This window comes from Schistocerca gregaria, chromosome X (genome assembly GCF_023897955.1).
Source record: "Schistocerca gregaria isolate iqSchGreg1 chromosome X, iqSchGreg1.2, whole genome shotgun sequence".
Classification (NCBI taxonomy): domain Eukaryota; kingdom Metazoa; phylum Arthropoda; class Insecta; order Orthoptera; family Acrididae; genus Schistocerca; species Schistocerca gregaria.
The window spans coordinates 513,183,574-513,194,589 of record NC_064931.1 but is presented as its reverse complement, the minus strand read 5'-3'; positions in this window follow the sequence as shown (position 1 = coordinate 513,194,589).

Sequence of the window (11,016 nt, the reverse complement as noted above, 5' to 3'; positions counted from 1 at the left end):
TCCATGTGGAAATGAGGAAGGATGACAGTAAGGCCAGGAGTGTCGTGAGTGATGGTATGTTGCGTGCGGATGGGTACAGTCCACGACCAGAGGAGAGAGAGTCACCTGTGGCTGCAGAGCACCCGGACATGTGGAGAGCATGAAGTGCCATGCCATGACCATGAGGAAGAGTATCCATGGCTGCATCTTCCTGGTAAATGTACAAGTCGACAGATGCCAAGAGCAGCATTCTGGCAGGACAACTGAGGCAGAACAACCATCCGTTGGGTGCTGAAAACAACAGTCTTAGTAAATCTTGTCCACATGGTGTGCGAAAATGAAATAATTCGTGGCAGCAGTGGCCACGTGACATAGAAAAGGAAAGCAGTTTGCCACTGGGGGCTGAACATATGACCCTTTGTGTGGAAGTGCCGTGATAAGAAAGTCCTGTGATGGAGATCGCCTGACAGTTCCTTTGCACAGAAACGCTGGTCCAAGTATTCAGCTGGCTTGTCACAAGTGGGAATCTGTGGTGTTGCTACCTGGAGTCCTGTATGCTTGGTGGTGCATTGAGGTGTGCAGCTGGGTAACTCTGGTGAGCTGCTTCAACGAGAGTTTTTGTGTTTGTTGCTTGTGTTGCAATAATAATAGCACTTCACTGGCCACATCTGTGGAGACAACAGTCATACTGAAATGATAAATACACATTAACACACGAGGTATGAGAAAATGTCTGAGGAGCACCGTATAGCATGGTAGCGGTGAGAAAATTTTGATTGAATTACACTGAAAACTTAGAAAACGTCAACCTTGTCACTAATGACCAAAACAAAACATAGCGAACATTTATGCCATCAGTGTCATCAATATCTGTTGTGACGGGGCATGATAAATGTAGAAAGAAAAAGCTCCAAAGCAAAAAAGTAATGTTACTTCATTACGAATAGCATAAATAAAGACACAAGCTACCATTGAGACATTCATCGAAAAACCCAAAAATAACTTCTGAATAAAGAATGCATTGCTAATGTCTGATATGTTTCATTTACTGATGACACTTCTTCATTAAGTGTCTACAATGAAGCACAATGACTGTTTGTCATAGTCTAATGTCTATTTACAGTCAGACAACAAGCTGGACTCCTGCCCAGCATTCACAAGAATAAAGTCTATGATAGTTGGTACCAATGAGTTCAATGAGGCTAAGGTCTGGGGTTGGTCAGCTGGCAGTTCAGGACGACAGTGCTGATGAAGACAGATAACAAGTCCAAGACTGGAGTGCTCAGAGGCCATGGCCAATGAGGCAAAGGCTGATAGTAAACCAGCTGGCTGCCCTGTAGGACAGCACAGGCAAAATGGTCCTGGATCAGCAGCTGGACTATGTCTCAATTCAGCTGCTGCATTCAACAGGTTCAGTGGCTGGGACTGAACTGGCTAGGGGCTGTGGCCATGTGTTGGTATAAATACTGTAGTGACAAATGAATATGGCATGGCCCACTTGTGGGCACACAACCTGGCAGATGCAAGTAGTGCCATGATGGTAATGAAAATGCTACATGTTGGAGATGTGGGCACCACTGGTCGTAGTGGCAGATGCCAGCATTTTCCCTAACAATGACGCATTGCTGTTGTTGTCATGGGCTGTTGTGTCTGGTTCTCAATGACAAGGTGTCAGGAGGCCCGCATCATTGCTATTGCCATCCAGATGTGATACTGGCTGGCCCCCAATTCAGTAGCCCATGGAACTTGTCTGTACTGCTGGTAGACTACATGTCTGGATACAGCAGAAACTACAGTTTAACATGGAATCTCAAACATGGCAGTGCCTCATTATTTTCTCATGCATGACGCACTGTAAATCTGAAAGCAACCTCAACTGTCATCAGGGGTTAAAAGTCAGTTTAACAGGATAAAAACCTACAGGATTTTTTAACAAAACTGAAAGGGTTTGTCAACTGAATTAATTTCACAGAAATGAAACAAATGGAGTCAATGGAGATAAAATCAATTAAGAATAAATAACATGAAGTGATATCAGAGGAAACCATTAAGGAGTGCTGCACCTGTAATGTAATGCATATGTTGAGACAAATGATAATTTGTGTCAGACTGTCTCTCAGACTCAGATTTTTCTGTTTAGTGTGAGCACCACTAAGCTATCTGAACATGCGTCCAGGCTTGAGTCTAGTTTTCATATTCACTGTTTGGCCCTCTTACTCCCAAGCACTAGACCTAGGGGGTATGTGGGAATAGCACAACTGAGGAAATGGATATGTTAGAGGACTGCGGCTTACACTGAGAAATGAATAGGATTATTGAGAACTAAATCAGTAAAAATGCAGTGACATTGTATATCACCATTTAAATCCATTCATAAATGCTGAAACTGCAATGTAATGAATATGTCGGATTTCACTGATATCAATATTTCACTGATACCACTTCATGCCACTGCAGCTTCACTGATTTCCTTCTTAGTGATTCCATGAATTTCACTTCAGTGAATTTAATTCAACTGACATATATCGCAATTCCATGGTAAGCCATGAACCTTCACCAAATCTGTTTCCCCTCCAGTTGTAGTGTCCAATACAATAAATTTTAAGTTTGACTTTGAAGCATGTCCAGATAGCATAATGGATAAGGCAATTGCTCATGAAAAACAGGAAATTGAGACTCAAATCCCTATATGCAACACATTTTTATTTGTCACAAAATATGGGTAAAAGTGTTCCTCTTGGAACATCCAAGTCTCCAATAATTGTGTTTTTTTTTAGTGTTAATACCCTTTTTGTTATGAGCTAATTAAGCATCTCAAAATTCAATGAAAATAAAGAAAGAAACATATATTGGCATTTACACAAGTATAGTCATGCATTTAAAAGTTACTGAGTAGAGAAGCACATTGCAGAAGTTAAAACTTTTTTCATGGGTATATGGGCAGATCCTCCCTTTCTTTTTTTCTTCTAAAAGTGACAGTTTTAGCAATAAACAAACACTGTGATTTATCATAAAAACTGCTGTTTGTGATTATGTTTTCATAATTACAATTCAATACTAGCAGCCTCAGTCAAAGTGGAGATAACTATTTTACAAATGGTAGTTTCATATATAACAAGCAAAGGGTATGGGGTAAGTTTTGCAATAATGTCTCATTTATTTTACTTCTTAAAAACAATTTCCTGGTTACACAAGGCATCAGTTTTTTCTTAGAAATCATCATCAAACAACTTTTTTACCCATATTCTGGTACCTGATAAAATTCATTATCTCACATCTGCAGAAGCTCCTTGCACACCTCCCAGTTGAAATTTCCCTTGCACAGTGACAGAGAGAAAGCTAAGCACTGTATGAGTGGTGCTCAATAAATCTTAAGTCTACTGTGTAAAATATACAAGAAAAAATGAAGGATTTATGTGCTACAGAGTTATCATAATTACAACTCACTGAAAGCTGTTACAGAATGATCAGCTGTTTCTCACCCAAGGGCACATGCACTTTCAGTCCCTCTATGGCTAAACTACAAACTTCATTTACTGCTGTCACCTGGCAAAACCAATTCATAATTTACTTCTGTAATTAATGCCCAGAAAAGTTCCCATGACAGCACAGAAAACGATCTACATTTAATAGCCAAACACTAAAACTCCAGCAAAGCGATGACCAGGCATAAAAAAGTATTTCATGAGGGCCACAATATCCTCAAATTGGGGGGAAAATCTACAATATCACCTTGACACAGCCAACAAAGGAAAATCCCAGCCCTATCACCAACCATAACTGATAAAAACTGCCGGAGGATACTTGTGGACATCACAATGGAAACAGAAGTCTCTTGCACCACACTTAAATCCATGTAAATTTTAACTCTAGATGCTACAAAAGAGGTATTGTACATCACAGTGTGATTTACTGTTTAACTTCTGAGTGTGTTCATTCCAGAGAGGTTAACCAATATATTGCTTCCTCCTGTGTATACATCATGAAAAGACCATACAGATAAAATTAGAGAGATTTGAGCACACACAAAGGCTTACCAACAATCACTCTCCCTGTACACCACCCACAACTGGATCAAGTGAAGGGGAGAAGTACCTTCTATACACACCATCAGGTGACTTGCAGAGTATGTGAGTAGATTTATACATAGTAGCATAGTCACTTATCTAGTTAACTGTCCAAGGTATTTGACAGACATGCTTGAAGCTAATGGCATGGAATATGATGTGACATGAAATATAAACTGCAAAAGCATTTTGTTATTCTGGTCTCCAGTCAAAAAGACTGGTTTGGTGCAGCTCTGTGACTGTGCTCTATCCTGTGTTAGCCTCATCATCTCCAAATGACTACTGGGACCTACATCTGTTTGAATCTGCATATTGTATTCATCTCTTGGTGTCCCCCCCCCTCCCCCCCCCCCCCCCCCCCCACACACACAAGTTTTACCTCCAATGTCTCCCTCCCTTACCAAACTGATGATTTCTTCATGCTTCAGGGTATGTTCCATTAACCAATCCCTTCTTTTAGTAAAATTGAGCCACAAATTTATTTTTTACCCAATTTGATCCAGTACTTCATTTGTTACTTAATCTACTTGTCAGATCTTCAGCATTTCGAAAGCTTCTATTTTCTTCTTGTCCGAACTGTTTATTATCCATGTTTCGCTTTTGAACAAAGCTACATTCCAGTCAAATACCTTCACAAAAGGCTTCCCGACTCTTAGCTGTTAACAAATTGCTCTTCCTCAAGAATGATTTTTTATGATATAGCATTGGGCATTTTATGTCCTCTATTTTGGCCACCAACAGTTATTTTACCACCCAAATAGCAAAACTCATCTACTACTTTTAGTCTCTCACTTCTTAATGTAATCCCTTCAGCATCACCTACTTTTTTTTACTTTTATTGGTGTTGTTCTTATAATTTCTTTTTACGACAATATGCATTCCATTCAACTGTTCTTCCAATTCCTTTGCCCTCGCTGACAATTTCAAGCTCATAGCCAAACCTCCAAGTTTTTATTTCCTCCCCTAGGACTTTAGTTGTCTGCAAGCCTCCGTGGTGGTGGTGGTTAGTGTTTAATATCCCGTCGACAATGAGGTCATTAGAGACGGAGCGCAAGCTCGGGTTAGGGAAGGATTGGAAAGGAAATCGGCCGCGCCCTTTCAAAGGAACCATACCGGCATTCGCCTTGAACGATTTAGGGAAATCACGGAAAACCTATGCAAGCCTCCGTATAATGCATGGTGGAGGGTACATTGGACCACTACTACCCATCTCCTTTCCTATTCCACTCACAAATGGAATGAGGGAGAAATGATCATCTACATGCCTCCGTATGATCCCTAAATTCTATTATCTTATCTTCATGGTCCTTACGTGAAACGTATGTTGGTGCCACTAGAATCATTCTGCATTCAGCTTCAAATACTGGTTCTTTAAATTTTCTCATTGGTGCCTCATGAAAAGAATGTCGTCTTCTTTGCAGGGATTCCCATTTGAACTTATGATGGAAAGTCCTTGTTTTCCCTTACTGCTCACTCAGTGTACACATTGAATAACATTGGATATAGTATACAATCCTGTTTCACTTCCTTCTCAACCAGTGCATGAAGACACTACTCAATTATCCCAAGAGAATATCCCACGGTTCCTCTCACCTGTCGATTTATTGGCCATCTTCTTGACTTACATACGTGAGGATTGGGCCGATAGTCACATTTTGTGTCTTCCACATCATTACCTTTTGTTATTAATATCATTAAGACATATAAGACATAATGAATCACATTTTTCTAATTTATCTTCATAACCTGTCTTATGAAATGCCTAAAAAGGGCCAGCTTGCAGCCGATATGGAGAGTGCAACTAAACCTATTAACAATTAAAATCTGTTATGTCCACAGGTGATTCAATTTGTGATTCTAATTGTCCAGTATACTACGCAATTGGAAAGGAAGATAACAATGTCTTCATAAAGAAACTTTTGGATGGACAAACACACTCTGTAATAAATAATCAAAGACAATGAAGACCTACAGGCGGCGTACAAACAAAAACGATGAAGAGGAGGACGAAACAGTTAACTGGGTATACAGCCATGATGCTAGTGAACACACCACTTTTTTACCCATTGTCCAAAAGACGTGGTGTAACCAGAAAGGAATGACACATCAAAATGGAAGACTAACGTCTGGTAGAATTATAGCAAATATGAATACGAGGAGTAAATGGATGGAATTCGATGAAAGAGCATTATTCAGCATTTCAACTGGGACCATGGGGTTACTAAAGTAAAAAAAAATATCTCTTGTTGGTGTAAAATACATCATATACAATCAGTCTTCAAATTCTAACAGTAGATACACTTACTTATTTCAGTGGCTGCTTGAAGGGTATATATTGTTACATGGCAAAATAAATAATGCTTTTAAAATTGGTATCTTGCCACTTTATTAATACAACAAATATGTCAGTAGCAAGACATTTACATGGACCTCTAGCAGAGGTAACACATCATATACTACTGTGTTGAGATATAGTAGCACAAAAATACAGTATTTCAGTATACAGTGAAACAATTATGCAGTCTTTAAATAGTCAATTTGATCCTCAGTCAGTAAGTCTGGATGAGATTCACAACAATTGTACAAAGATTCTGATAAACCACGTACACAAAAAATTATTTACCTGTCCAATGGATATGTAGATTCTTATTGCTACAATATTTTAGGTTGTGGAATTTACATTAAGTATTTAACAAGGAAGGCTGGACATAATCTGAATGCCACAAACAACTTTTAAACATCTAGCTCTATAGCCACTAATGTTCCATTGATATATCACACTTAAAAAAAAAAAAAATATTAGCTCCAATACCACATTAATTTTCTTCCAGTGTATATAGCACACTCGGAAATTGGTCTGACTTTGGTGCTCATTTTTAAGATCATAAGAAGTCAAAAGTTAAAGACATGTGTCAGATTCGAAAGTAAAATAAGATGCACAGCTCGTATTTGCCCTTCCAACTTTGAAAATGTGTTGCTGGCACTATCACAGTTCATACAAACAATGTAAATGAACACCCAACACTGAGCCCCGAAATCTCTGTATAACTTGAAACCTTTCCCTAAAATTTGCTGATTAGATTAGATTAGATTAATACTTGTTCCATAGATCATGAATACAACACTTCGTAATGATGTGGAACGTGTCAGGTTAATGAAAGATGTCTGTACAAGATATTACATTACACAAAATATTGCATGACACTAATGCTTAAGTTAGTTTTTTTCCCTCCCTTAATTTATATCTAAAAATTCAGCCAATGAGTAGAAGGAGTTGTCATCTAGAAATTCTTTTAATTTATTTTTAAATGTTGGTTGACTATCTGTCAGGCTTTTGATGCTGTTTGGTAGGTGACCAAAGACTTTTGTGGCAGCATAATTTACCCCCTTCTAAGCCAAAGTCAGATTTAACCCTGCATAGTGAAGGTCGTCCTTCTCCTGGTGTTATAGCTAGGCACACTGCTATTACTTTTGAACTGGGCTGGATTATTAACAACAAATTTCATAAGTGAATATATATACTGTGAGGTTACTGTGAGGATCCCTAGATCCTTAAACAGATGTCTGCAAGATGACCGTGGGTAGGCTCCAGCAATTATTCTGATTACACGTTTTGAGCAATGAATACTTTTCTACTCAACGATGAATTACCCCAGAATATGATACCATACGAAAGCAGTGAATGAAAGTAGGCATAGTAAGCTAATTTACTGAGATTCTTATCACCAAAATTTGCAATAACCCTAATAGCATACGTAGCCGAACTCAGACGTTTCAGCAGACCATCAATATGTTGCTTCCAGTTAAACCTCTTATCAATGGACACACCTTGCTGACTGAAGTCAAGCCAAACAAATTCCTTGTACTACAACTGCATTGTATTTATCCCATGCGTACATATATTTCAGCCATTCTCTTTGTTTTCTGCTTTATAGTATGATGCAAATGAGGAGCAAATAAACTGAAAATACTATACAATTTTTAGAATATGAGCCAATAAGCCTACCTTCAGGAGACAAAAGGCTTAGTATTGCCAAGAGACACAGATAAAAGTAAAAGAGATGATATTATCCTAACTAACTAGGACCTAATAATTCCAAAAGCTAGGATAATGTCATCTCTTTTACTTTTATGTACACTTATGACCAGTACTAAACACTTTGTCTCCTTAAGCTAAGTACGGCCAGCAATTACATCTCATAATTTGTTGATTTTGCTAACTGAATTTTCCCTTTATACAACTGAGCTAATAAACTCATTGTTAAAATGATTTAAAAACATAGTAACTAATTTCTTAACACATGAGGGAGATATTTCAGGAGACACAGTAATCTTAAATTTCAGAATGCACTAAAATATAAGGTGATATGATTTTCTTGTTCATATAATGGAAAACCATGAAAATTATTAGTTCATACCAACAACTTCCACTGGCATGTTACTCAAGGAAGTCACTGTAAAAACATTGCTTAGAAAGGGGTATCTCAGTATTTCCACACTTAATTTAGTAATTTTGGAAATAAATATGCAAATTGGTGATAAGAATATCATAAAGCATATTTTTGGGTATGGTATGAACCAGGGCTTCAATTGGGGCAAGGACTCGGTGAATGATGTTTGTAAAAATAAGATTACAGCAATACCAGAAGGAAAATACATTTTACTGTACTTTAGAACTGAAAACAATAATGATAAAAAGAAGCAGTTTTGAAAGAACATATTAATACTGTAACGATAAAGATGACAAATACTTTCTCTTAAGCTGTCAGCTTCAATTACTTGTATAATTTGTAATTAAACTATTATTTAATTTTATATTTTCACATACATGTTTGATGTCTGCTGAAAAATGAACATAACATGAAAAATCATTATTATTTTCCTTTTTGGATGCATAAATTTGCCATTACAATATCACAAAATTGCATAATCTTTGGAATTAATGATTGGATTTAAAAATAATATAAGCTGAGCATTTTACACAGACAAGGGAAAAATTCCCAATTACTGAAAGAAACTCAGCACATTAGTGGAAATCTCAGAAGATATTATATTACTATTTTCAAAATGGCATGTATAATCCCATAACATGGATTGAAAAAAAAAATGTAAACATACATGTTATTGAGGCAAAATTAGTGTGTAATGGGATTATTGTCAGCAGAGGTGTTTACAAGCTGTACATATGCAAACTTAAACAAGAAAGTCAAAAGGTTTTGGATTCTTTGATATATTTATCATCTTAACTATCATCCAAAGGTCTAAATTTGTTCCCTTTCCTGTCATGTATCTTGATGTCCTCTTCTGCTTCACCAGTGCAACCTATTTAGTCTGTTCACAATAAATTCACAAACAAGAAAAGTGTTTACACTAATCAAACACACACTCCAAAAATACATTTCCTTTCAGATCAAACCTGCTCCAATTCCAAAACGGCATAAACTACCTACTGACTCAGTATACAACAAGTAATATATCAAACTTCTGGTAAACAGTCTTGAATAGAATAACCATAAATTCAGTTTCTGAAGTATAGCTTGAAATGCCCACTTTTCCCTATCCCACATTCAGAGAACTTTCACATCCGCTAAGTGGACACAAGAATCAAATCAATGTCTATGATATCCACTGCCACCAAGCATATTAGTTTTCATACCCAGGATGCACATGAAACAGCTCACCATACGCAAGACATCTTTCATTACCTAATTTTGCCAATTTCCATGTACTGTGTGTACAATACCAACACTGAAATGAAGGCTGCTACAAAATAACAGTGAGTGTGATCTGGAATTTTTGGTATTAAGCTATTGTACTCTAGGCATACAAAAATTCATTTACTTCTCACAACATGGCACAGGTGCAGTTCCTGAATGCTGATCATTGCAACCACTGGTCAAAAAACCAAGCTTAGGTTTCTTCTAACAATGAATTCTCCGGAATTTCCTAGTGAGAACATCCATGGTTCAGCACATCCTGAATCTACAGAACAGCTCCTGTGCTCCTCTCTTCACAGTATCTAAATGGAGCTGATAATGATGCTGCCAACTACTTTAATACTAATATCATCAATGATTCTTTATATACTCCAAAACCCACCTTCAATGTTCTTGTTATTAGGCAACTCCCCTTGCACTAACTCCAGGCTTTGTCACTAGACCTTCCCACCATGCTACTGTCCCACATCCAAATTTCATACTATGCACTGCCTAATCTATTAATTTAACTGCACCAGCAGTACACAATCTCTTTTTGTACAAAAGTTGAATGTCTGGATGATGCTACTGATACTGTGATGTTCAATTAATGAAACACAGCTCCAGTTGCTCTTCTTCTTCTTAACAACTTAAATAAAGTTCACACGATCAGTTTCAGCCTATGTCAGGCCATTATCAAGTGTGCCTGAAAGATATGCAGTAGAGAAAACATGAGCTCTCAACACTTCCAGTATTATTTCACATTGCTTCTATACAGTATAACTTTCAGATACACTTCATAATGGTCTAATATATAGGCAAAACAGGTCGTGTGAACATAATACAGTTCTTTAAAAAAACTGGAGTGGTGTTTCATTATGGCAATACAAAAGTTTGTTCAATGTGACATTTGTTCTTGTCCTGACTTAGGCTTCATAAAACTGTATCTGTAGACAATTCATAATGGTTCCTACAACTCATACCAAATTGATCCACATTACTATTTTTCATTTATTACCCTTCCTACTTTTACTGTCCCAATTTGTTATGCTGTCATTAATGCCTTTGAATCACTTTATCATTCTCAGCTGGCCAAAGTCTTACTTCATCAGGAATTAACTTATTTTCATTTGTCCTGCTGTTACTTTGCTATGCTCTCCTTCTTCATTTGTCACTACTTTACCACAAAGAAAGCAATATTTGGATTAAAAATATCATGATTCTTGAGTTTTTATGGCATTATTATCTTATATTCAGATCATAACTTTAAATCC